The 27407-nt window shown below is 51.3% G+C and overlaps 1 long non-coding RNA gene across 2 annotated transcripts in view; it reads right to left on the minus strand.

Annotated features, from left to right (window-relative positions):
* Positions 1–7130: 7130 nt before the first annotated feature.
* Positions 7131–27407, minus strand: part of LOC105537764 — a 44202-nt gene continuing 23925 nt past the window's right edge. For both annotated transcript variants that reach the window (XR_001005772.1, XR_001005773.1), the window contains exon 3: positions 7131–8536. This is a non-coding gene — a long non-coding RNA (uncharacterized LOC105537764). The remainder of the gene's footprint in view (positions 8537–27407) is intronic.

Consider the following 27407-nt stretch of genomic DNA (forward strand, 5'->3'; position numbering starts at 1 on the left):
GGAGTGCAGTGGTGCAATCTCTGCTCACTGCAACCTCTGCCTCCCAGGTTCAAGCGATTCTTCTGCCTCAGCCTCCTGAGTAGCTGGGATTACAGGCACCCGCCACCATGCCTGGTGAGTTTTTGTATTTTTAGTAGAGATGGGGTTTCACCATGTTGGCCAGGCTGGTCTAGAACTCCTGACCTTAAGCGATCCACCCACCTCGGCCTCCCAAAGTGCTGGGATTACAGGTGTGAGCCACCATGCCTGGCCAATTAGACATTTTTGTCCTAAAATCTCTAGCAAGAAATTACCTCCTCACGAAAGCACAGGTGGGAGTATGACCTCCCACCAGTTCCTACAGTTAAATTGGAGCAGAAGCTGGGAATAGAAGGCAGGGCACAGACTCAAGACCATGGGACACCATTACTTTTTTTGTGCCATGGGAGCCTAGGTCAGATGAAGCTGGGCGGTGGAGGTAAGGGATCTCTTCCAGATTGGATTTTCCCAAATAGATGAGACCCTCATTAATATCAAGTGACCTTAACCATCTGGTATGGAGAGACTTGAGTATTTCTCTGTTTCTGCCCACATCCCCATATGAAGCTTAGGAAGCTTGTTTGTTGATCACCTCTGGCTTTCCCACAGCTATCCTCTGCCTCCCATTTGTCTCTTGTCCTCCCTGGCAGTGGTGTGGAAGTCTTGCCTTGAGTGGTTCACTAATCCTAGAGTGTGTCTGAACCAAAGGCAAGGCACTCACAGGGCTAGACTTTGGCCTCCAAGCCTATAGTGCTTCCTGCCACCCCATTTCTAGGCTTCAGTCCTAGACATGTCCTCTGGACTGAGGAGAGCTGATCACCTGTGAAGCCTATTTCCTCTGCCTAGGTCTTCTGCCCTTTTGCTCACCTGGGCCAAGACAGAGGATGGGAGAGAAGAGACATGGAGCCTGTGGCCTACCCTCAGATGTGGGTGAGGGAGAGCTTCCTGCAGCTGAGACCAGAAAGATAACTGGGAGGTACCAAGTGAGGGGCCGGGGAGGATTTTCACCCTCATTGAGCCCCTGTGCTCCCTAGAATTCTTCTTTCCCAGACTCCTGGAACCCATTCTTGGCTCAGTGTCCTTCAGTCAGTCTCCATGAGCCCTCCTCCTCCACCCACAGCCTGCCCAGCATCCAGCTTCCTAGGGAGTCCCTCAGCTCTGAGACTACATCAGAACAATATTCCACAGGGATTCAGTTGGAAGACTTCCGGCGTGGAGGGTGGGGTCTGGCTGTTTCTCAAGGGGAGCGACCAGTGCCTAGAAGGCGCACAGGCTCTGCCACCCTCAGGCCCATCTCCTTAGGAAGGAATCAGAGACAGCAACAAGAGCACAGAGCAAAGGGCCAGGAGCCTGATAGAGGGGAGAAGATCCAGGTCAGAAACAAAAACTCAGTTGAGCCACAGTGATGCTTGAGTTATGAGAGGGTTGGGGAGATCCACAAGCACCTTTTCATTTGGGCACAGGTGTAACCTACCTTGAATTTGGGACCTGGAGCCAGGTCCTGCCACTGAATGGGCAGTTATAATGTAACTGGGAGCCTGGCTAGAAACCTTGTTTTCCCACTTACTAGCTAGGGAATCTTTGGTGAGCCACTTTCTTTGTTTTTTTTTTTTTTTTTTATTGAGATGGAGTCTCCCTCTGTCATCCAGGCTGGAATGCAGTGGCGAGATCTCAGCTCATTGCAACCCCCGCCTCCTGGGTTCACATGATTCTCCTGCCTCAGCCTTGCAAGTAGCTGGGACTACAGGCATGCATCACCACACCTGGCTAACTTTTGTATTTTTAGTAGAGACATGGTTTCACTATGTTGGCCAGGCTGGTCTCGAACTCTTGAACTCAAGCTATCTGCCTGCCTTAGCCTCCCAAAATGCTGGAACTACAGGCGTGAGCCACCACGCCTGTCCTGCTTTGTTTTTTAGACAGAGTCTTGCTCTGTCACCCAGGCAGGAGTGCAGTGGTGTAATCATAGTTCACTGCAGCAGCCTTGAACTTCTGGGCTCAAGTGATCCTCCCATCTCAGCCTCCCAGGTAGTTAGGACTTCAGACAGGTGTCACCACGTCTGGCTCATTAAACAAAAATTAGGGGAGCCAAGCATGTTAGCTCATGCCTGTATTCCCAGTGTTTTGTGAGGCAGAGGAGGGAGGATTGCTTGAAGCCAGGAGTTTGAGACTATCCTGGACAACATAGCAAGACCCCATCTCTAAAAAAAAAAAAAATTAAAAATTAGCTTGCTGCAGTGGTGTGCACCTCTCATCTACTCAAGATTGTTTGAGCCTGAGAGTTTGAGGCTGCAGTGAGCTGTGATTGCACCACTGCACTCCAGCCTGGGTGACAGAGCAAGACCCTGTCTCTCAAAAAAAAAAAAAAAAATTTTATAAAATACATACCAAATTTTATTTCAAGGAACTGGTTAATGCAATTGTGTGGGTTGGCTAAGTAAGTCTGATATCTGTAGGGCAAGCAGTCAGGAAGGAAAGATCAGGAACAAGCTGGAACCCCCTGGGCACTAGCAAAGCTGCTGTCCACAGGTAGTCGGGATAGGAGAACCTAGTAAAGGGAGAACAATTCTACATCCAGCTGCTTTTTGGAGCATCCTTCATCAGGGAGAGCCCTGACTCTTTACAGGCTCATCTGACTAGGTCAGGCCCATGGAGGATAACGTCCCTCATTTAGAGTACATCCTCAAAGCCCCTTTACAGCAGGACCTAGATTAGTGTTTACTGAGTACCTGGAGAAGGTGTGTGGAAGCTGCAAAATGCCTGCTGCCTCCCTTCTGTTCTTCTCAGAGCTTAGCCTAGCCTAGTTGACACACACACATACACACAAGTGCCACAGGAGAAACATAATTGTTATGACAATTAACAGAAGGCTGGGCATGGTGCCTCATGCCTGTAATCCCAGCACTTTGAAAGGTTGAGGAGGGCAGATCACATGAGGCCAGGAGTTTTAGACCAGCCTGATCAACATGGCAAAACCTCGTCTCTACTAAAAATACAGAAATTAACCAGGTGTGGTGGCGCACACCTGTACTCTCAGCTACTCAGAAGACTGAGGCAGGAGAATCGCTTGAACCTGGGAGGTGGAGGTTGCAGTGAGCCAAGATCTAGCCACTGCACTCCAGCCTGGGTGAATCTATCTGACAGGATTCTACCCATTGAGAAGCTGGGGCACCTACTCCTTAGCAAAGGGAGGCTAAGGAGATCTCATCCTGGGTTTCCCGTGATCAGAAATAAGTGTGTCTCTATGGGACTCCTGGGGCTTGTGGACATGGAGTGGGATGGGGAGAACCTCAGGATTAACCAGCACTCTTGGGGGTCCCCTGCTCTGGCTTTTTGGGGCCACCAAAACCAGAGCTATAGCGGCAGTTGATGGGAATAGCCCTCAGTGACCAGTGGGGCTTCAGCAGGTAATTACCCGGCAAAAGCTGGGAACTGACAGGGTAATTATTAGCTTCTAATTGCAGGGCAAACCCAGGCTGGGATCCTTCTCTCCAAAGCAGAGGGCATTAGTATTTGCATAGCAATTAATTACTTTGGGAGCTACAGAATTTAATTACCCACTAGTCCACAGGAGCCAATAATTAAATTACTCTCAGAAACAGGGTATTTATTTCCCAGTTAGTATGAGCAGGTAGCTCCTACCTTGGGGAGTGTGCCTAGGTGGTGACCCCTGAGCTGATGGTTGGTCCTTGGCCTGAGCAGGCACAGAGTGGTGACCTTGGTGCCCAGCAGGGAGTGCCCGCACTGTGATGCAGACGGACACCCAAGCATGCACGGACACAGGCCCTTGTAGGGCACACAGACACATGACACCATGTGCTAGCCACGACTCACGGACTGGTGCTTGGATGTACAGTAACTCATTGTAAGTGGGGCGCACACACCCAGCGAGAATTACACACACGGTGAGGAACAGGCAAAGAGGGCAAAGAAGGAGAATTTTGGCTCTATCATTTTGCCACTATTGTTTTGCCTGACTTGCATCAAAATGTATTTGTGGTACCATGTACTTTGGTCAACAGGCTGTGGTTCTGAGCCCATCTGGAATCCATCTTCATCCCTGATGCCTCTCAAAATGGGGTTTGGGTTGGGAGGGGCTCAGGACAGAGTAGAGGCTAGGGAGGGACTGGCACTGTCTATTTTGAGCATCGCTTGATTTCTTTGTTTTTTGAGACAGAGTTTCACTTTATTGCCCAGGCTGGAGTGCAGTTGTGCAATCTTGGCTCACTGAAACTTCCACCTCCCTAATTCAAGCAATTCTCATGCCTCAGCCTCCCGAGTAGCTAGGATTACAGGCACCCACCCACCACACACAGCTAATTTTTTCTTTTTTTTGGTAGAGATAGGGTTTCACCATGTTAGCCAGGCTGGTCTCAAACTCCTGACCTCAAGTGATCCTCCCGCCTCGGCCTCCCAACGTGGTGGGATTACAGGTGTGAGCCACCATGCCTGGCCACATAACTTGCTTTTTAAAATCTGGAAAGTTTAATGTTTTTGCATCAAAATGGCCATGCCAAAAGGTTATATATGCCTGAGAGACAGGAGCTGATAGAAGACCCTGAGGTCTGGAGGAATCTAGATACTTCCAAATAGAAAGAGGCCCCTTGAAACAGAGCTGTGTTTGGTCCAGCCCTTACTCTCCCTCTTCATAGATAACAGGGTCCTGGAGGGAGGCATGAAGGGATGCGGTGTGTCTGGGTTAGCTTGCCCAGTGTCAGGACCTCCAGTGCTGAAGGAGAAAGCCCAGAGCTGGGTGGTATCTGCCAGGTCTGCTCTCCCTGAATTCCACTCCTCACCTTGTTCTTGCTTCCCATTGGCTGCCTGGGGGCAGGGGTTGGAGGTAGCTGAGGCAATGTGGTTTTCACCTCTATCTACTTAGAGAGTGTGGGAAGTCCCTGGCCCTGGGGCTGGGGATGCTAGTGTTAGAGGCAGCCGTGCTGCTTGGTGAGTTGCCCATTCCTCTGGGCTGGTGGGCCTAGGTCTTTGTGCACTGCCCCCAAAAAGGAAGGGCGGAAGAATGGGGCCCACTTCCCTTGTTCTCCACTCCCTTCATCTCAGGCAGGTCAAATGGGCACTGGTTATTCTGTGGTTGTCTTCCTCCCTCCCTTTCCCCGGTGACTATGGAGCCCCTGGCACGTTCAGGTCCAGAGCCAGGCCACTGCACAGCCCCGCTGCCCCATCCCAACTGACATCAGCTCCCAGCCCCTGACCCCTTGGAATTCCCCTCCAAAGCCTAGAGCTGAGCTGAGTCCCTGCCACCAGCCTTCCAACTTGGCCTCGGGCCCTCCCCAGGTGGGATCCTGTAGATGCTTCTAATGAAGTTCTCTCTGACTCTGTTTGGGGCACCCACCACCCGAGGAAAGGAGCGGCGGCCGCCCCGGCCCAGGCTGCTGACAGCAGCAATCCATCTCCATCATAGTAATGGCGTCCCCATTAATCGGCCATAAACTAATAAAGCAAGCACTTTCCACCCCTCACCCCCCGGCAACTTCATTAAGTCTTTAGTACATTAATATGTCTTACTTAGTGTCAGCCAAGCCTCTTTCTCTGTTTGGGGTGGAGCATGCTGGGGTGGGCACCTCGTCCAGTGGGTAGGGGCACATGACCCCTCTCCTGGTCTGGGTAGGGGGCTGCTGACTCAGGGCAACCCACTCCCCCTCTCCCTCCTTCCCCTCCACCCACTGTCCCCTTGAGGACCTTGAAAGGCTGCAGAGAAGAGGAAGAGAGAGAGGAACAGGAAACTGTGGAGCAGGAGAGATGAGGAAACGAGAGAGGAAAAGGAAGGAGGAAGATGGGATAAGCTGGGGGGGAAAGGGGGAAGCTGGGAGGAAGGGGGAGACGGAATGGGGGAGGAGCTGTGCACCTCCAAATTAAATTTGTGATTCAGGCATCAGATGGGCCGACAGCCAGAGATTAATTCAACTGATCGAGTTATAAAGAGCAGGAGGCCTGGGTAATCAATCTTGCAGCTGTCAGGCCGACAGGCAGGAGTATTAACCTGGCGAGACGGCACGTACCCAAGACTTTTTCATTTCATTCACCCCAACCACGTCCCTGACCACCTCTGGTCTGTCTCTCCAAGTAATAATAATTGCGGCTGTTAACGATGACAGAGACAGGATGAGGGGACGAAGGGACGGGCCCCTGCGGCAGGGTTTCCCCTCCTGGAGCTCCTACCCACTGCTCCGTCTGACCACTCCCAGAAGGTAGAGCAAGGACCAGCTCGTGGCGCTCTGAGAGGTGGGGAAATTGAGGCAGGAATTCCAAAAAGACCTTCAGACAGGGTAGAAGTGGGGGTGGAAAGGTACTTTGGGATAAACAGCAGTGTCCTAGATCCCTCTCACCTCTCAGGAAAATAATTGTCCCTAAGTCAGCCAGCTTGGCCCCAACACGTTCAGCTGTGGCCAGGGAAGCTGGGATCAGGAAGGTGAGATGGGTTCCCTCCTCTGGACTATTTTGCCTCAGCCACAGACCTGAGCTCTGTGTGGCTTGGGTGGGGGTCCCATCGTGGGCACAGGCTCCTGGACTGGGGCTGCTGTTCTTCCTGGGCAGCCTTCTCTCCTCCTCTCTCTCCTCCCGCCTGACAGCATCAGAACACACCTAGAGGGGTGGGGGTCTCCCTGCAGAGACTTGTGGACACACCACCCTTTGAGTAGAGAAGGTGTGGCGATGGGGGTGCCACCTGGAAGTTGACACCTCTCTCAGCTCTGGCTAATTTTCACATCCTTCAAATTCTGATATCTCTTTCTCCCTCCTTGCTCCAGGGAAAGGAAGGGAGAGGACAAGAGAGGGAGAGAGAGGTAAATAGGTAAGAAGATGTGCTGGGGCACCTTTAGGGTCTGCTGGGAGTGAGCCAGGGCCTCGTCAGTCCTCTGAAATTGTTATGCCAGGGTGAGCTGCTGGTAGTGGGGGCCTTGGAGGGCTGATGTGAGGAACTGTGAGTTCTTTCTTCCTTGCTCAGTGAGAACCAGGCACAGGGTTCATGGAAGGGGCTATGGCCCCTGTGATGCCCTCACAATGTTTCCTATTATCATTGTCATTATTACCAATCAGGGACCACTCCATCGCTACAGACAGCAACGCTGTAACAGTGACTCGTGCCAGAGACTGGCTAAAGGTTTTCTATACATTACTACTTTAATGTTCGCAAAGAGCCCTATGAAGCAAGTTCTATGTTCAGCCCCATTTTATAGATGAAAACCTGAGGTTCAAAGAGGTTGGGAGACTCGCTCAAGCTCTCACAGCCAGGAAACAGCAAAGCCAATACTGGGCCCCTAGCCAGAGCCTCAGCTCAGCATGGGCTAACTTTCCCCCAAGGCCCCCAAATCTCACTGTCCCCTCTGAACCCTGCCTCCACCAAGGTTCCTCAGTGTTCTCTATAGGCAGATTCGGGATTTCTCCAACTGAGGTGACCTGGGCGCCAGATCCCTCTGGGTTTGAGAAGGGTGGGGAGGGCGATGCTCCTGTTTGTTTAGAGGGTGGGGCGGGGGACCTGGTGTCAGAGAACACTTATCCAGGGCAAAGGGAAGAGTGGGGGCCCCACTCGGGGAGGCTCCCCAGTGCTCTGCCCTCAAGTAACCCCTGGGAGTAGGCTCTGCCACCTCCCCAGGCCCCATGGCCTCTTGGGAAAGGACAGAGTGCTGACTTGCCCATGCCCCCCGCCTTCCCCAGGGATGGAGCAATTGGAGGGGTGCCATGCTGGGTGTGTGTTGGAGTGGGAGTGGATCCTGACTTAGAAGGGCCTAGAGGAAAAGTTCTCCCTGTCACCTCCTGACCCTAGCTGGGGCTAGGCTGGAGGGGGACTGGGGACATGGGTCTGTCTGAGGCGCCAGGAGCTGGAGGCTGGAGCTAGGCCAGCCTCTCTCCCAGGCTCCCTAGGACCCATTTCAAGTGGTTGCTTCCAGGATGACGCAGCCCTGGGGAGGGGAAGCAGGAACAAGGAGCCTGTTTCCAAGCAAAGGTTCAAGGGTCTCCTTTCCTGGGCTCCCTCCCTCTTGCTCAGGGCAGCCACTAATTCTGCCCTGTCAGTCATGGTGTTTCTTCCTTATCTGGGACCAAAGCCAGTGGAGGGGCCTAAGTCCCTGGAGGTTTGGTGTATGCCCCTCCTGTCCCATCTTGAGGTGGTTCTTGTGCTTGAGTGAGGATAGATGGAGACCCCTAGTACAAGGAACCAGAATCCTCAAGTCTTAAAGTTTTGATCAGTGGGGTTGCTGGGAGAGTTAACATATCGTGGCTTTTCTCTTCTCCCGCCCCATCCTGTTCCATGGAGCCTACTCATTCCTGCAAGATCCTGCATCAGGGGCCTCTTGCAGCATTAGAGATTGGAGTGTTCTTTGGTTTCTAGTACTCTCAACCCATCAAGGTGAATGTGGATTAAGATCCCGAGGGCTGTCTTGTCATGATTACCACGATTGTCCCTCGCGCCTTCTCTGTGCCTTAATTCTCCGTCTGTAGGTAATGGAAAGAATGCTCTCTGTGATCTCTGCCTCCTCTGCCTTAGGATGGGGCAAGGGGGTTGCTGAGGAAAAAGAGGAGAGATCTTTTCAGGTAAATCACATAGAACACCTGTTTCTAAACCTGTTCATCCTTCCATGCCTCAGTTTCTGTGTCCGTAAATTAGAATAAATCACACCTACTTCCTTGGGTTGTTGTGATGCCCAACTGAGATGGCAGAGGGGGCCTAGCTCTGTGTCTGGCACATTGTGGTGCTGAATAAATATTTGAAACAATCAGCCAGAGCGAGGAAGTGCCTGGGGTATGGTGAGGGTGTGGGCTTCAGGGGAGAGGCTCTCCTTCCTCGCCGTCAGTCTTCTTACCCTCAGTCTTCTCGCCTCCCAGCTCTCTGATCCCTCACTGTGACAAGCCCAGACAGAGGCCCTCAACATGAGCACCCCAGCTCTGAAGATTGCTTGGACAAGGCTGGAGAACGCTGGTGCACTGGATAGGGTTGCGTTCGAGGGATGTGTGTCTCCATATCCTTGATTTGAGACAGGGGCTATTTGGATATCAGCCAGGCTTTGTGTATATGTGAGTGTGTGTGTCTGCGTGTGCGCATGCCTGCATGTGTGCGGATGTGTGTGTGGGTGAGTGGGCTCAATGGCTGGCACCAAAATACTTGCCGATTAATCTTTGTCTTCTGAGCACCCAGCCCTGGTCCCTGGGAAGCTCTGGGGCCTGAGCTGGTATCCAGTGGGCCTGAGGGGGCAGAATCAGGCCCAGGAAGATGGATTTCCCTGTCCCCTCAGCCCCCACCCAGCAGTGAAGCAGGGAAGGCTGCTTCATTTTGTTTAATGGGATACTGGGAGGGGGACAGTAGTCATGGGGCATTAACTGCTAATTGGGTCCATAATAAAGTTAATAAAGCTCTTATGGTCTTTGCCATTAAGTGTAATTAAGGGGGTGCTCCGTGGTGAGGAGGGGGATGTTGGCGGGGAATGTGTACTGGGCTCTCACTGGCAGGAGTAGTGATGGGGAAGCTGGCAGCCATGCCAAGGCCAGGAGCTGCACTGACTTCTGGAGCCACCCAACCCTGGCTGGGCTCCCGAGCAGCTCCTCTGGGGATTGGAGGTGGTGAGGTGGACAGGAAGGGAAAGGGTTTACTCTGTGCTGTTCATAGAAGTCCAGGGGCAAAATCATTAACTTCAGCCCCAGTGCCCACACCCTTGAAGCGGCTCAGAACATGGAAGAAATGTCATCTTCAAGGAGAGTTGGCACGGACAATCTCTGAGTTTTAGGGCATGGCTTGGCTTGTGTGTGCTGAATGATTGGGGAAGTTGCATAACCTCTCTCAGCCTCAGTTTCCCCTTCTGTAACATGAGGATAAAAACAGCATGGTTAGGAGGGTTCCACAGCTATGTAGTAGGAGGCAGCTAGGTGAGTGCTGTCATGCTGTTATTCTTTTTATGAGCTCTTGTTTATTTTATTTTGTAATCATACAAGAATGCTTGATGAAGCCTTCTTGTATATACAGAAGTACAGAGTGACCCTCTCATCCCTCTGTCATTGATGTGGTTGTTATTTTTTCCAGAGTTTTGGGATATATTTATATAATATATGTGTACATGCAGAAACACATAGTTTTCTTTTTTTTTCTTTTTTCTTTTCTTTTCTTTTTCTTTTTTTTTTTTTTTTGAGACAGGGTATCACTCCGTCACCTAGGGTGGTATGCAGTGGCATGTTTATGGCTTACAGTAGTCTCAAACTCCAGGGCTCAGGCAATCCTCCCACCTTAGCCTCCTGAGTAGATGGGAGCATGTACCACGAAACCCAGCTAACTTTTACATTTTTTGTAGAGATGGGGGTCTCCCTATGTAGCCCAGGATGGTGTCAAACTCCCCGGCTCAAGCAAGCCTTCTGCCTCGGGCTCCCAAAGTGCTGGGATTACAGGTATGAGCCACTGTGCTCAGCCCACATTGTTTTCTTGAATAGCTGCATGATATTCCATCATATGGCTAAGTTTTAATCATGTTGCTTGTGTCCTAGATGGAAACCTAGACAGTTTCTAGTCCTTAGCTCTTACAGTACTGCAAAAATACCCTTGATATATTTATCTGAGCACAAGTGCAGGACATATATAGACAAATTCCTTGACTATATTGGTATTGTTGGGTCAAATGACATGTTCATTGAACATTTTTGATAGATATTGCCAGACTGCACATGAAGATGATTGCACTGTCTACCCCCAGTGTCAAACCGGCAGAGGGGCTGCCTCCCAGGCACTCAGCTCAGCCACTTCAGTTGCACTCAGACACACTCCTAGGCAGCTCTGGGGATGGGGGAGTCCCAAGGAGAGCACGCAGGACAGAGAGGGCAGCTTCCCCTGGGAGGGGTGGGACAGGAGGGACAGGACCCAGCCCTCCCCTCTAAGCCTGAGAAAGCCACCGGGTAAACTCGGTTGTCAGAAAGGAGGGAAGGTTTCAGTCAGGGTCAGGGGTTAATGCGATGGAGCTACTGGGACATGCTGTGCAAACAAAACAAGTTGGGGGAGGGGAGGGGCCGGCCCTCTGGCCACAGGGAGGGAGATGGGCCAGTCAGCCTGCACTTGGCTTTTCCCTGGGTAGCTGCCATTGTGGGCACAGGTTCTGGGCTGCTGAGGACCTTGTGGCCAGGCTACTGGGTTCTAAGGCCAAGGGTGCAGCATTCTCCTTCTGAAGGCCACCCCAGCCCAGAGCTGGCACGGTAGGCCTGCTGAGCTGCCCTGCCCACCTCCAGGGCCCCTCCACAGGTAATCCCCCTGGAGCCCTGTCTGGGAGGCTTTGGGCGGTATTAGAGGTGAGCCGGGTGGTGGGCCCTGGAGCCAGGCCCAGCTTTTAGAGCATTCCTGGGCATTAGGCTCCCTGTCCCAGCCCAGCCTTGCCTTCACCCCATGGAGCCCCAGGGGCTTCTCTGCCTCAGCTGCTGCTGGCCTAATTACAGGTGTCCATGTCAGGGTCAGCAGTGGAGTTAATTCAGGGCTTGTCTTGGGGTGGCCGAGCTTCATTAATGGAGTCCCAGAGAGTCTAGGGATGAGCCAGGCAAACAGGGGATTAGGGGCTGAGGAAGACTGCTGGGGGGGAAGGCTGGCTAGACAGGGCTATGAGCTGGGCCCCGGGGAGGGGGTCAGCTTCAGGCCTGTGTGTTCACCCACCCACCCACACAGGCACTCACGAGACCCAGCAATGCTCAGACACGCAGACACACAGCCACGGGCCAGACACTCGCCAGAGACACATATGGACTCTCATACACAGGCTCACACACAGAGACACACATCATTGGACTTAGAAATGCTCCCTGAGAAGTCTTGGGGTGTGCAAGGGGAGTGGGGGAGATGAACCAGAGACTTCCCTCTTCAGCCAGGAACTCTGGTCTGCCCCTGCCAGTCCCCTCCTGTGCCCTCTCCCACCCTGGCCAGGGCAATGAGCTTCCCTTCTACCTTGCCTTCAGCATCTCCTCCCACCGTGAACTGGAATTCCAAAGCACTGTTCTGTGGGTAGAATGACAGAGCCGACTCCCAGTCAGGATGCAGGGAGGCGGGGGCAGTTCCTCCATACCCCTCAGTCCAGCCTGGCCTAGAGGGTCCCTGAGCCCAGCTGTCAGCCCACCTCCCCCACACCAACCCTGTGCCTCATGACAGCTCTGGGGTTCTGTGGGGAGGCAGAGCCATACTGCACAGAGGTCACCAAAGAGAAGGAGGAGGAGAAAGAGAAGAAAGGAGCTGACAGGAGCCAGGGTTGGGGGGGCTGGGCAGGGGGAAATCGCTTAACCCCAAAGCCGCCACTAGTCTTTGGAGCCCCTGCACTGATGGGGGCCAGCTGGAGCTGGCTGAGGACAAGGGGCCCAAGTGTGGGAATCCAGGCAGGAGGCCTCCCCAGGCTTCCTGGGTCAGCTGGGAGGAGAGACCCTGGAACCTTCTTCCCCAGCCCGCCCTCCTGCCGCCATCCCTCCCTAGAGTGTGGAGACAGGCTCCGGCTCCCTGGCTCTGTTACCGATGGGGGAATTTTTCCAGCACTGACCTCACCCCCACCCCACCCCAGGCTGGCTGGCTGATGTTCCTGCACTCCTAGCAGCGTGGCCATGGCAGCACAGGGCAGGCAGGGGATTCAGAAACCCAACCCTTGACTCTGGAAGAGTCAGGTTTTCCCAAGGATGCCTCCTTCCACCTGTGCCCACTTCCCAAGGCACCTCCTTGACTAGTATTTAGAAGTGACCCCAGGGATAAAGTGACTCCCATTACAGAAACAGCCACTGCTCCATCCCACTAACTTCACCTGCTCATCAGTAAAGGTGCCCACGGGCCAGGCTGCCACCTGTCATCACCTCAGTCTTGGTCCTAGGCATCAAGCCTTCCCTTCCTGGGCTCCCAGTGTCCCCCATGCCATCCCAGGACCCCCCACACACTCCAGGCCCATAATTGAATATAAAGGCCCAGAAGCTAGTGCAAACAGCGGCATTAATCACCAGCAACCTGGCAGCCTCCTGCCATAGATCTTTTCCACATGTAGAATAGCTCGTGTTAATCACTGCCGCTGATTTATTGTCTTCTCCGCCTTGTACATAAATTATTCACTATGGCTGGGCTGCGAAGGAATCCTGTAATGAGGGCTTCCATCCTCCCATCTCCAAGGTGGATCCTCAGACCTCTAGGTCCACCTAGCTGTGTTCACTGGTGGGTCAAGGCATGGAGCCACAGGCATGGGATTGAGGGGATGATAGGGAGTGGGGACTCTCATGCAAGAATATCTGTCCCCCCAGGAGCATATATAGGAGCTCTTCAGCTTCAGGAAACAGGGCTGCGGACTCGCCTCTCCAGCTCTGGACAGGAGAGACAGGGCAGAATGGGGCAGGGGGAGGCTGCTGGGTGACCCCAGGGCTTCCTAAGGCTCGGGAGAGTAAAACCTTCCAGCCTTTACCTGGAAGTTCCTGCTCACCACCTGAGAGACTCTCCTGCCAATCAAGGCCAACTCTTGGGAGCTCCCCATCACTGGAAGCAGGATGTGGGCGTGTCCATGGGGCAGAAGACCTGCCTCTCCCAGCTCCCTGTCCTACCCTGGGGTCTGTGCTGCTCTCTGGCCACACCTCCGAGATGGCCTCAGCCTCAGGAAAAGGTGGTGGCAGTAGTTATGGCAATAGCCACCAGATGGCAGCCCTGATACCCAGGACAGTAGCTCAGGGAGGCGGGAGGCTGCATTTGGGTAAGGAAATGCCTTGGGAATCCGCCAGGGGAGGGTGATGGGGAGTGGGTGGAGAGGGGGTCTTGCTGACAAGGAGCGCTCTTAGCCTCAGGGGGAGCAAAGTACAGGACCCATTTCACACATCGAACCATGCATGGTGACATCCTCAAATGGGACGGTCTCAGGAGAGGAAATTGGGGTCCAGGTGTATGTGGGCAAGTGGGACCCCAGAGGGTGTGGGTGCAGCCAGATGGACTTCCCTGGCCCTGGCCCAACTCCCCCTGCAGCCTGCCTTTCAGGCTGTCCTTCCCAGGCTCCGATCCATCGCATCCCGACCCCTCTCTCTTGGCTGGGGCACTCTCAGAGGCAGCCAAGACAGGAGCTACTGTGTACTGTGGTCAGCTGGGGGCCAGCAAGCCCAGCCCTCAGGATCTGGCTCACTGCACACATGCAGCACTGTGAGTTGCTTAGACCCAGTCCATCAAGAACACCCGTCCCCGCACAGACCCACTCTCTCCTCCTACTCCTGTATGTAGAGTGGAGAGCTGCTCAGAGACACAAATGGGTCCTAAGATTCAGGAGACTTGTGGCTGCAACACTAGGCTTACCAGAGGGCCCCTCCAGCCCAACATCTCCAAGCCCCTCACCCCCCTACACCTACTACCCACACAACTTACATCACCTACTGAGGCAGGGCAGAGCCTGCACTGGGATGGTATAGAGGATGCAGAGTACTGCCTTGTCACCCAACCAGTGAGCTGCTTCCAGCAAAGATGTGGGTCTCCAGTCCTTTAAATACCTTGAGCCTAGAGGGCAAAGCTGGCAGAACAAGGCTCTGAAGGCCTTCTTTTGCCCCAGCTGCCTAGATGGGAGTCCTAGGAAAACATCTGGAACTCTGTGTCTCCTTGGCAGTTCTTGCGTTTTACAGTCCTTACTGTAAATCCCTGCCCTAAGCTCCCTGGAGATACCTGCTGGGATTCTGGAGTGCCCCAGAATGTGTCCCCTTGGAACACATCTGTTCCAAGGCTGCCCCAACCCCGCTTGTTTATCCTTCAGGGGGTCCAAGTGGGTGTTTCAACTTCAATTATGCTCTGACCACAGCCACCACAGGTCCTCAGGTCCTCTGGGTTCTGATGGGAACTCCCAAACCCAGGCAGGGCCCTATCTCCTGAAGGCAAGGTCAAGACATTCCCATCAGTGAAGATCAGTGCTTCCCCAAGTGCAAGTTTTATGCCTACTTCAGACCTACTGAGCTGGAAACTGTGGGGAAGGGGTCCAGATAACTGAATTGTTACCAAGCTTCCTAAAAGGCGCCTGAGAACCTCTGTACAAGACACTTCCTTAGAGCCAGGCTCATGCCCCTCATTAGACCTGAAGCTTCCTGAGGACAGCCCCAGACCAGGATGGGTGAGTGGTGGGGTTTTTCTAGTTGGCCTCTGAGTATTGACTTCCCTGCCATCACCGCCCTGGAAGTGGGCACACCATTGGCCTCCTCACTGTCCTGCCTGGTCCCCTTCCCTTCCCGCCAGCCCTCTGGCCCTTCCCAGCCAGCTTGCCTAGCTTCCTGGACCTGCTGTCTTCATGTCTGTCTTCACATCTGTTCCAAGGCTGCCCCAGCCCCGCTTGTTTATCCTTCAGGGGGTCCAAGTGGGTGTTTCAACTTCAATTATGCTCTGACCACAGCCACCACAGATACCAAAACAAACGTCCTGGGCGTCAGAGGTGGTGGAGGCTCAGACAGGCTGGTGCCAGGGGGCCTGATAAAGGGGGGCCTGCTTGGGCTTGGAGGTGATGAGAGCTGCTCCTAGTGATAGGGCCCTGGGGAGCAGGGGCTCGTGGATAACTGGCCTCCTCAGGTAGGCCCAGGCCACAGAGGGGACAGTGTCTTGGTCTCAGTACCTCTCCCTCCATCTCCCAGCTTCCCTGCAGTCTCATCTAACAGAAGCCTTTTTTTTTTCTTTTAAAGTGGGGGTGTGCCTTGTAAAAGCCTTGCTTCTCCCCAGTTGCTGGCTAAGTCTGGCCTCACCTCCAGAGGACAAAGATCTTGACTCCTCAACCCAGGCAGGCCTATTGAGATCTTTTTAAATCCCCTCTCAGACCTTGTGGTCAGTGTCTGAGGACAGTAGTAGAAGTCGGGGATCCTGGACCCAGCACTGTTGGATTGTCCCTGTGACTTGGAGTGTGATCTTTGTACACGTTGTGCTTTGGTCTCCCCTCTCTAGGTCAATTAGCAGAAAACGTTTCCCAGTCTCATTGCCCACAAGGGAGAAAAATTCAAACCTTCCAGGCTCCCTGGAGTCCCTGGAGAAGACAATAAAGTGTCTTAGGGAGCAATGGGAAGCAGGACACGGTGCCTGCTAATGAGTGGGCCCTGATTTCTGTCTGGAGCTTCAGAGGATGGAATGCCAGGCATCCACAACTAGAAAGGGGCCCCAGCTCCCACTGGCCTCTGCGGCAGGAACCAGGAGACACAGCAGAGGCCATGCTCAGCAGCCCCTCCAGCTGCGCTTCTCCTTAGTGGGAAGGAGCCCTCTCATTCGCTGTGCCCTCTCTGAATTCTCACCCAGTACCTGCTTTTGCCTCCACCCTTGCCTTCTGCTTTTCCCAAATGGCCACCTCAGCTCATCTGCCCATTGGCTGATCTCTGCAATGATCACATCTGGGAACATCTTTAATAATAATGATAACAGGGCCAGGCATGATGGCTCAGACCTACAACCCCAGCACTTTGGGAGGCCGAAGCGGGTGGATCACTTGAGTCCAGGAGTTCAAGACCAGCCTGGCCAACATGGTGAAGCCCCATCTGTACTAAAAATACAAAAATTAGCCAGGTGTGGTGGCAGGCACCTGTAATCCCAGCTACTCGGGAGGCTGAAGCAGGAGAATCACTTGAACCTGAGAGGCGGAGGTTGCAGTAAGCTGAGATGGTGCCACTGCATTCCAGCCTGGGTGACAGAGCAAGACTCCATCTCAAAAAATAAAATAAAATAAAAATAATGACAATAGGGCCAGGGGCGGTAACTCATGCCTGTAATCCCAGCACTTCATGAGGCTGAGGGGGGAGGATCACGTGAGCCCAGGTGGTTGAAGCTGCAGTGAGCTATGATCATGCCATGGCACTCCAGCCTGGACATCAGAATGAGATCTTGTCTCTAATTATATATATATATATAAAATTATCATTATATATAAAAAATCATTATATATCATTACATATATTATATTATATATAATATTATCATTATATATCATGATATATATTATCATTATATATTATATAGATTAATAATAATTAATAGCAAGGAAAACAAAACAGCTCCCATTTATTGAACACTTTCCATGTGATATGCCGGATGCTTTTGCAATTTGATCTTTCTCTCTGTCCTACAAGGCAGACAGATATAACAGCCCCACTTTATAGATGAGGGAGCTGAGAGGTTAAGTAAATTTTCCAAAGCTGCACCACTAGCAAGTGGCAGAACTGGATTCAAACCCAATTAGTTCTGACTTCTGAGTCCAAGGTTTTTGCTCTAGGCTTCGGATGTGCTATAGAGAGGAGGGTTTACTTGGTGTTGGCTCCATCAGCCCCTTGAAAGCTCAGGGTCGTGGCTTCTGTAGGGGGCTCTCTGTCTTTAGTTCTGATACTCAGGGTTGAAGAGACCTTTGGGCCGCTCCCCAAGAGTCCTGCTGGAGACCCAGTCTCAGTCCCAAATGAACCTGGACATCTGTCAGCTTCCTGTCCACACAGCGGAGGGCAAACTTTCTTAGAGCTCAGCTCTGGCTCTGCTGCAGGCTGTGAGTTGGTGGGGCTCTGGTTCTCTGAGCTCTCGAGGAGGGTCTGGATGAGGGTGGGGTTTCTATTCTGATCTCTGTTCTGGTTCCTCTTACTCATTCAACCCTGACTGCTGCCCAAACACAGGCAGCCTTTGCCCTGGGGCTGGAGCCACAATGTGGCAGGTGGAGGGATGGGAGGTGGACTGTTGGAACCAGACATCTGCTTCCCATCCCCACCATGCACATGTACACACACAGTGAGGAAGGAGCAGGGCATGTGAGCTCTGGAAGGAGGGAGGGCCACCAGGGGCTCATTAGGGTGAATATGGACACATTTGTGTCTTTGTGAGTGTGCATGCTGGAGATTGGGAGTGTGCTCATCTGTGGCTGTGTGTGGGTGTGTGCCCGTGAGGTGGGGGCTGGGCTGGGTGTAAGACTGTGAACATGAGTCTTTGAAAGAATGAGTATGACAGAGCAATGCACTAGTGTGACATGGGGTGTGACTGCTTACAAGTGTATGATTGTGTGAGGGCACAAACACTGGTGGGAAAGGCAGTTGCTGTCTCTTAAGGGAAAATCCCAGAACTCCAGCGGCCAATGTCTGCTCTGCTATTGACCAGCTCTGTGGCTTTGAGCACGTGACTTCTTTGAGTCTACATGTCTCTACCTGCAAATGGGGAGGAAACTGCCTCACAGGGTAATCATGAGGACCAGGTGCAGGTGTGGGTGGAGCACTTTGTCATCTGTCAAATGTAAGTCCCTGGGAAGGTCAATAAGCAATCTCCATCCTCTGCCTCTCTTCCCCAGTGGCACCCGCACAACATGCTCAGGCCCCAGCCAAGGGCCAAGCTGGGGTGGGTGGTGTCCCAGAGTCGCAGGCTACACGGCCAGAGGTCCAGGCTCAGGAGGACTGGTTAGGGATGGGGAGAGTGAGCAGGTGTGGTGCCACACCTATCTACTCCAGCTTCACATGTTTGACTCAAGGCTGCCCCGCCCCACCTGCACCAGCTCATCGGCACTCATTATTCTCCTCTGGATCTGAAGAGATTCTCCTCCATCTCACTCCAGCCCAGCATGCTGTGGCTTCTGCTGCCTCCTCCCTCTGGGGAAGTGAAGGCCCCCCGGGTAGGAGGCTCTCACGCCAGGTTCCCCTTCTGACTTTCTGAAGGCTGTTCCCCACTAAGATCCCAGGGTCTTCAGTCATGTTTCACTTCCATTCTCAGCCTCCCCTGAGCTTCTCTAATGATTCTGGGGCACCTAGTCCATTTGGAAATCATCTACTTAGCACAGTGGTTCTCAACCATGGCTGCACATCAGACAGGAATCACCTGGGAAAGATTTGAAAGATCCTGATGCTGAGGCTGCCCCCAGACCAGAATCTCCGGGTTGGTATGGCAGGGCATGGTGGGTCATGCCTGTAATCCCAACACTTTGGGAGGACAAGGCAGGAGGACTCCTTGAGACCAGGAGTTCGAGACCAGCCTGGGCAACATGGCGAGACTGCCTCTCTACCTAAAAAAAAGAGAAAAAGAAAAAAAAAATAGTTGGGCGTGGTGGTGCACACCAGCAGTCCTAGCTACCTGGAAGGTTGAGGCAGTAGATTACTTGAGCCCAAGAGTTTGACGTTACAGTGAGCTATAATCATGCCACTGCACTCCAGACAGTCTCTAAAAAAGAAAATAAAATGACAAAATAAAATAAATATAGGTTTAAAACTCTCCCAGGTGATTCTAATGTGCAGCCAAGCTTAAGAACCACTGCTAATGTTTCCCAAGCATCCTTGCTGAGAAGAATCATTTGGGACACTTGTTAAATACACAGCTTCCCAGGCTCCCTCCTCTGGAAATTCTCATTTGGTGAGTCTAAGATGGGGCCCTGTAATTTGCATTTTTAATAAATACCACAGATGATTCTAATTATTAGGGAATTTTGAAGCTACTAGCCTAGAGCTGTGTTTCTCAAACTTTAATACACATCCAAATCATCAGGGGATCTTGTTAAAATGCAGATTTTGGTTCAATAGTTCTGGGGTGAGAGCCTGAGGAGCTATAGAAGTTCTGGCCAATCGGAGCATAAATTAAGAGATAGTGAATGATGAGATGAGACCAGTGAAGAAAGCAGGGACCCTATAAACTGTGACAAGGAGCTCATGATCCCATGGCAATGAGGAGCCACTGGAGGGTTTTAAACAGAGGGAAATCTTGTTCAGATACATATTTTAGAAAGATATATTCTTGTGGCCATGTGGGAGATGATGGATCATGCATCAGAGGATCAGACATCAGCCAGGAGGCTGTTGCCACATTTCAGGTGAAAGGTGGTGGCCTGGGCTAATGAGGTGGGAGCAGGAGGAGAGAAGTTAGTAGTCTTGTGGAAGACTCAGTGATCAGTTGGGTGGAGGCTGAGGGGGAGGATGAGGGAGGCTCCAGAGTGACCCCTGAGCTGGCTACTGACTTGGCAACTGGTGAAGAGGGATATCCATCTTGGTTGGCTCTGAAGCTTCCTTCCACATCTACTGACTCTGTGATCTGATCATTGTTTGGCTTAGCTTCTTGTGGGACCAGGGTGGGAGAGAGGCTACAGGAAGCTGCCTGGAATACGTTATGGAACTGGTGCCTTGAAGAGCCCCTCTCCTTGACTTTGAGTGACTCTGGAGGCTCCCTGTCAGCAGTTGCCAAGGCTAAGAGGCTGCTTAGGGGATTCGGTGTTCTGAATACCTTGGCTCTCCATTTATTTCCTCTCTGGCTCCCTTCCAGAGAAGGAAGCCCAGATGAAGAGAAATCTGCATCCAAATGACACCCTTGCTCATGGATCCCATCTGGTGACTCTCCTTGTAAACCCTAAGTGTCCCCAAAGACCTCCCCCAGGCCATTTCTCCTGACATCTCTGCTTGGCACACTAGCCCTATCCTGCCCTTGACCACAGTCCCCTCCCCACATTGAGCTCTGTCTACCCACTCCCAGGACACTTGCCTATTCTCCTGTTTGGGGACCTCATTTCTCCCTTTTGGCAGCTAAATGTTGGCTCAGCATCTCCTAACCCAGTAACTGCTTTGCAGTTCCCAGGCTGCTCTGTCACATCTCTCTCTGGTATAGCTCTTTCTATAGTGCAAGTGTGCAGTAAGACTAAGATAGGCTGGGAGGGCCATTCTGTAATCAATTGCCATCATCTTCAGTATCTGGTGAGAGCTAATTGTATGTTGGGTACCAAACTGAGGACTTTATATGTATAATCTCAGTGTATGTATGTTCACCACATCTCCAAGAGATAGATTCTCCTATTATTCTTTTTTTCTTTTTTTTTTTTTTTGACAGAGTCTCACTCTGTTGCCCAAGCTGGAGTGCAGTGGCGCGATCTCAGCTCACCCACAACCTCCGCCTCCCAGGCTCAAGCCATTCTCCTGCTCAGCCTCCTGAGAAGCTGGGATTACAGGCATGCACCACTACCGCCTGGCTAATTTTTGCATTTTTAGTAGAGATGGGGTTTCGCTATGTTGGCCAGGATGATCTCAAACTCCTGACCTCAAATGATCCACCTGCCCCAACCTCCCAAAGTGCTGAGATTATAGGCGTGAGCCACCATGCCTGGCCAGGTTCTCCTATTCTTATTTTACAGATGAAGAAATAGGCAAAGATGTTAAATAACTTGCCCAAGGTCACTCGGTTAGGAATTGGGACTGGAGCCTGGTGCATCTTCACCACTGAACCGCACTGCCTCTCATAGTCCTTATCACCAACCAAGGCTCAGTTAAGTCCTCTGCCTAGGATCAGCCTCACTGGATTCTTCCCAGAGCAAATGTCAGGCCAAGGCTAAGGCTCATACCCAGAAAGCTGAGCAGATGGTAACTCCAGGGGGATTTTGCCACAGTGGAGTCAGGTATCGGAGGTCAAAAGGACAGCAGTTGAGTCTTGCTCTGTCTCTTGTTATCTGAGTGAACGTGGCCAAGTCTGACCTCTCTGAACTTCAGTTTCCTCATCTGTGACATGGGGATGGCAGCAGAAGCTACCTCTCAGAGGTTATGAGGAACAAATGAGGAAATGTGCAAGGCAGGATTGTATCAACTGCAAAGAGCTGCCTGATGTAAGTGACTATTAGTGCCAGCAGTCACTCAATATTTATCATGAATTACTAGGACCGAATCCAGGTGCTGTGAGTACAGCCAGGAGCCAGCCCCTGGACCTGGACTTGTCCCTAAGATGACAAATTGCAAGTCAAACAAGAATACAGTCACCTTGCCACTCTCCGCCTTCCATGGGCCTTTTGTGATCTTTCTGAAGCTATGACTTGGGCCCTGGCCATCTTTCCTTACCTGTGTAAACTGAAGGTCTCTAGCCCTCTAACAGTCTAGACAGCCCCCAATTTTAACATTCCAGGGGTGGAATGGAAGGCAGGTCCTTGTGACATTTGCTAAAGCAGAATTGCTGCTGACAAGGGGCCTCTTTCTTCATGCAATGAATAAAAATCTTAGTGCCTCGTGTTTGTGTATGGCAAGTCTCACTGCTGAAACTTCTGTTAATTCATTTATTCAAATGAACCACATTTATTTAAATTTATTTTAAATTTCAAAAGTAAACTAAAAATGCATTCTTGTTGTAAGAAATACAGATGAAATACTCCTTCTAATTCCAGAATCATCTGCAGAGGTCACTGCTCTGGTCAATTCACTGTATATCCTTCTAGATCATTTCCTATGAATTTGCCTACATGTATATATTATACAAAAAGAAACATACGATTTTTTTGTTGGGCTTTTACATTTATACCTGAGTATTTTTGTTTTTCTGCAATTTGCTTTTCCAGTGAGTGGTGGCTTACACTTGTCATCCCAGCACTTTGGGAGGCCTAGGCAGATGGATCACGATGTCCAGAGTTTGAGACCAGCCTGGCCAACACAGTGAAATGCTGTCTCTACTAAAAATACAAAAATTAGCTGGGCATGGTGGCGGGTGCCTGTAATCCTAGCTACTCGGAAGGCTGAGGTAGGAGAATCACTTGAACCTGGGAGGTAGAGGTTGCAGTGAGCCAAGATCGTGCCACTGCACTCCAGCCTGGACAACAGAGCTAGACTCCATCTCAAAAAAAACAAAACAAAACAAAACAAAACAAACAAAAAAACCTCTCTATATATGTCTACCTCATTATTTTTAATTGCTTCATATGAAGTATTCAATAGATGGGGTGCCACTGTTTATTCACCCATTCCCACCAGTGAATTGTTAGGTTGCTTCTAATTTTTCATTGTTCTGAATATTGCTTAGTGAACTCTCTGGTATGTGGTTTTGTGGGTGGACATGGCTATTTTGTTAGGATAATGGATATCTAGAAATAGAGTTGGTCAAATGAAGCTGGGTACTGTTAATTTTAACAGAAACTGCCAAAATACCTATCAAGAAGACTGAACCAATTCAGGGCACTTCCAAGACAGGATGAGAAGACCAACTTACGTACACTCTCTCCCATGCTGGGTACTGTCAATAGGTTGAATTTTTGCTAATCTAATGAATGAAGCTAAAACAAATCTTATGTTTATTTTAATTTGTAGTTCTCAAATTATGATTGCATTTCTCTCATGTTGAGCATATTTTCCTAAGTTCATTGGATATTTTGTATTTTTATTTCTGTAAATTGCCTGTTCATTTACTTTGCCCATTTTATTTTTATTTTTATCCTTGGAGACAAAGTCTCACTCTGACATGCATGCTGGAATGCAGTAGGTGATCTAGGCTCACTGCAACCTCCGCCTCCCAAGTTCAAGAGCTTCTCCTGCCTCAGCCTCCCAAGTAGCTTGGGTTAAAGGTGTCCACCACCATGCCCGGCTAATTTTTGTATTTTTAGTAGAGACAGGGTTTTACCATGCTGGCCAGGCTGGTCTTGAACTCCTGACCTCAGGTGATTCACCTGCCTCAGACTCCCAAAGTGCTGGGATTACAGGGGTGAGCCACCATGCCCCGTTGCCTATTTAAAAAACTGGGGTTTCAAAAATATTTTTCTTATTAATGTGTTGGAAATTCTTAATTCTAGTTATTAATATGTGTTGTATTTTGGCTGAGTGCAGTGACTCATGCTTGTAATCCTAGCACTTTGGGAGGCTGAGGCAGGAGGATTGCTTGAGGCCAGGAGTTTGAGACCAGCCTGGGCAACAGGCAAGACTCCTATCTTTACAAAATATAAAATAAAAAATTTAGCCAGGCACGTTGGAATGTGTGCCTGTAGTCCCAGCTACTCTGGAGACTGAGGTGGGAGGATTGCTTGAGCCCAGGAGTTCAAGACTGCAGTGAGCTATGATCTTGCCACTGACCTCCAACCTGGGTGACAGGCCAAACACACACACACACACACACACACACACACACACACACACACAATTTTATTTTAATTTACTTTTTTTTTTTTCTTTAGAGATGGTGTCTCCTCCTCTTGCCCAGGCCAGAGTACAGTGGCATGATCATGGTTCACTGCAGCCTTGACCTCCTGGGCTCAAGCAATCCTCCCACATCACCCTCCTGAGTAGCTGGGACTACAGGCATGCCACAATGCCCAGTTTACTTGTTGTATTTTAGCTGTTTGTCTTTCAATGTCCTTTACCATCTTCTATGATACAGCAGTTTCAAATTTAGATGTAAATATTTTGTCAATATTTTCCTTTATGGCTTTTGTAGTTACTGTCTTATTTTAAATCGCCATCTTTAGCCTGAACTTATTTAATTTTAACTCACATTTTATCTTAACATTTTTAGAGTCAACTCTTAATTTCCTCTGGAATCTACGTTGTGAATAGTGTGAGATAGAAATAACCCTTTCGTGAAGTTTGGAGGGCCTCCCTGTCACCGTGGGTATCTGGACTATGAGTCTGATTTACTAATAACAAAGCACATCATTAGTGTTTTCATAATTTAGAAGCAAGAGGATGCAAAGCAACAGTGGGCATCGGGTGAGGTGAGGTGAAGGAAGGGTGCGGCAGAGTGGGAGTGATGGGAGAGGACCCCTCGCAGGACTTGGCTGACTGGAGATATGAAAATGTCTCCCTACAAAGAGAATGGCAGGTGGCCCCCAGGGATCCTGGGGGGCCATCTCCACGTGCCCCTGGTGTACAAAACATCTTTCCAGTACACCCTGTGTCACATCATATAAATGATCTGTTTCCTTAGCAAGCAACCTCCTCCCAACTACAATGTCAGCTGGAGGGCCAGGTGTGGTGGCTCATGCCTGTAATCCCAGCACTTTGGGAGGCTGAGGCGGGCAGATCACCTGAGGCCAGGAGTTCGAGACCAGCCTGGCTAATATGGTGAAACTCTGTCTCTACTAAAAATACAAAAAAATTAGATGGGCGTGGTGGCGCACGCCTGTAGTCCCAGCTATTCGAGAGGCTGAGGCAGGAGAATCACTTGAATCCAGGAAGTGGAAGTTGCAGTGAGCCGAGATCATGCCATTGCGCGCCAGCCTGGGCAATAAGAACAAAACTCCATCTCAAAAATAAATAAAATAAAATAAAATAAAATAAAATAAAATAAAATAAAATGTCAGCTGGGGGACAGGGACTGTGTCCTCCTCATTTTTGTCTCCCTTGCACCAACACAGAGCCAGCACCCCCGGTTGAATGCGTATACACCTTCCCGTGCCGGGCACATGCCCACACTTCTGTGTGCTCAGGCTGGTGTGTGTGGGGTGTCTCTGGGTGAACATGGGCATGACAAGTGTTGGGAGTGCACATCGACACAGCCCATGTGCTTGCGTCTCAGTGTGGCTGTGTGCATGAAGCTAGCACACCTGAGCCTGTGGGCATGGGAATACACATGTGTCTGCCTTTCTTTCCTCTCCAGTTTTCTGCCCTCTACTTCCTTGGGTCAGAAAAAGCAGGAACTTTTTCTCTTGGCAGGAGGAATATTTAGTAACGGGGACAAAGTGAGGACACTGCAATCCTTGTAGTTTCTCCTGGGAAAGCCTCTTTCTTTCTGAGGCCTCTGCTCGCCTTCTTTGCTCTCTTCTCCCCTCCTTTTTCTATTGCACATCTCTTTGCTTCCCCCCTTCGGGAGGAAGCTCATCTGAGCTCAGCCTTTGCTGACAAGGCCATTTGGGCCCATTAGTTGCCTCCTAATGAGTGACTGCCTTCTCGGCCCCTCCCCCCACTGCAACTGGGAGGGAGGGATCAATTAGCTGCTGCCGTAAACACACACACACACACACACACACACACCCTTACACATGTATTTATGCTTCCACGTATATATGTACACGTCACATACTATATATGATCATAAATACACTCATAGCAAATACAAATACATCTTCTCTTCTTGACCAGTAATATCTCCTAGGGTTCCCAAATTGAAGCTCAGAGTAGGCAGGTGACTTGTCCAAAATCCTTCAGTCAGAAGCCAAGCAACAAGGCATAACCCTATGCCATCTGATGCCCAGTGCAGTGCTACTGCAGCCAAGAGAGAAACGGGGTGTCCCACGCAGGCCCATCCTGATCATAACAGAGCTGTGGGACTTTGAAGGTAGCACGTCTAGGTTAAGGTGTGCAGACATGATCCTGAAGGTGATGGGGACTGGAGAGGCTCTGCCATGTACCAAGGAGGGAGTGGGTGGGCTTTCAGGGAGGACTGCCTTGTCCCCTGGGTTGGCCTGGCCTGGAAATTGTGGAGAGAGGGGTCCAATCTCAGTCCCCCTCTGGCTTCTGCAAGTCTCACCATGGCTGTCTCTCCCTCCACTGAGTACTGACCTCAGGAATCCCCGATTCCTGGCAAGCTCACTCTTGGCCAGAGTACCCTGTTTCAAAGAGTGTCCTCTGGGGAAAGATAGGTTCCATCCTGGCCTTGGCCCTGGCCTGTCCTCCAGATTCCACACTAGGATGGGAGGTGTGAGGACGAGGTCCAGGCCTGAGGCACGCAAGACCCAGCAAGTCCTGCCTGACCAGCCTAGGCCACCTGGGTCAAAATGCCGTGGCACCACTGTGGCCAGCCGCTTGGAGACACTCATAACAAATACACATACATCCTCAGCAGCTGGGGTTATGGCTGCGTCTTAGCAATTTATGTCTCCTAAGGTCCCAGCCCTGCCAGGGACCCAGGCCCTGAATGAAAGAGCTGAGGATGGGTCTGAGGGGCCCTTGCGCCCTTGGGGAAACTTACCCAGGAGGGGTCACGGCAGGGGCAGGGGCTTCCAGAGCCTCCTTTCACCCCAGAAGCTGGAAATGATACTCTCCTTGCCCCCACTCAGTCCCTCTCCCAGAGGCGGATGTTGCGGGAGGGCTGCAGTTCTTGTCTACAGGCCCCTTTTCTCCCTGGGAGCACCAGACCCCACCTCCTCTCCCCATCCTGAGTCCCTGGCTGGGAGGTACTGTGGAGACCCAGGCCTGTCACCTGCCACTCTCCGTAGCCCTCGAGGCCTCAGTGAAGTCTGCCGGGGGCTCGAGGTGGCATCCTGGGAGCCCATCGCTTGGCTGATCTGGGTCTCAGTCAAGTCCCCAGGCCTGCTCCCTGGCCTCCCCCTCAGCAGGGCTCAGCTCAGCAAGTACTTCCCTAGATTAAGTTTCCAAAGGGAATGTCCTTTTCCAGCACAGCCCTTGCCCTATCCTGAAAGGCTCAGAGCAGCAGTCTTGGCTCTGGGGGTGCTGAGCCATCAGGTGCCAGCAGGGTATGGAGGAGGCAATGGGCCCTGGGGCAAGGGCAGGAGGGCACACAGGCTCCAGGTCAGGGAGACTTGGGTTGAAATCCTAACTTCCACTTAGTACCTGAGTGACCTTGGAGAGCTATGCCACTTTTTTCCTAGAGAGCTTGTTAAAATGCAGTACTGGGCTGGCGTAGTGGCTCACGCCTGTATTCCCAGAACTTTGGGAGGCCGAGGCAGGAGGATCACCTGAGGTCAGGAGTTCAAGACCAGACTGGCCAACATGATGAAACCCCATCTCTACTAAAAGTACAAAAATTAGCCAGGTGTAGTGGCACATGCCTGTAATCC

This window comes from Mandrillus leucophaeus, unplaced genomic scaffold (assembly GCF_000951045.1).
Source record: "Mandrillus leucophaeus isolate KB7577 unplaced genomic scaffold, Mleu.le_1.0 Scaffold18, whole genome shotgun sequence".
NCBI classification, from domain to species: Eukaryota; Metazoa; Chordata; class Mammalia; order Primates; family Cercopithecidae; genus Mandrillus; species Mandrillus leucophaeus.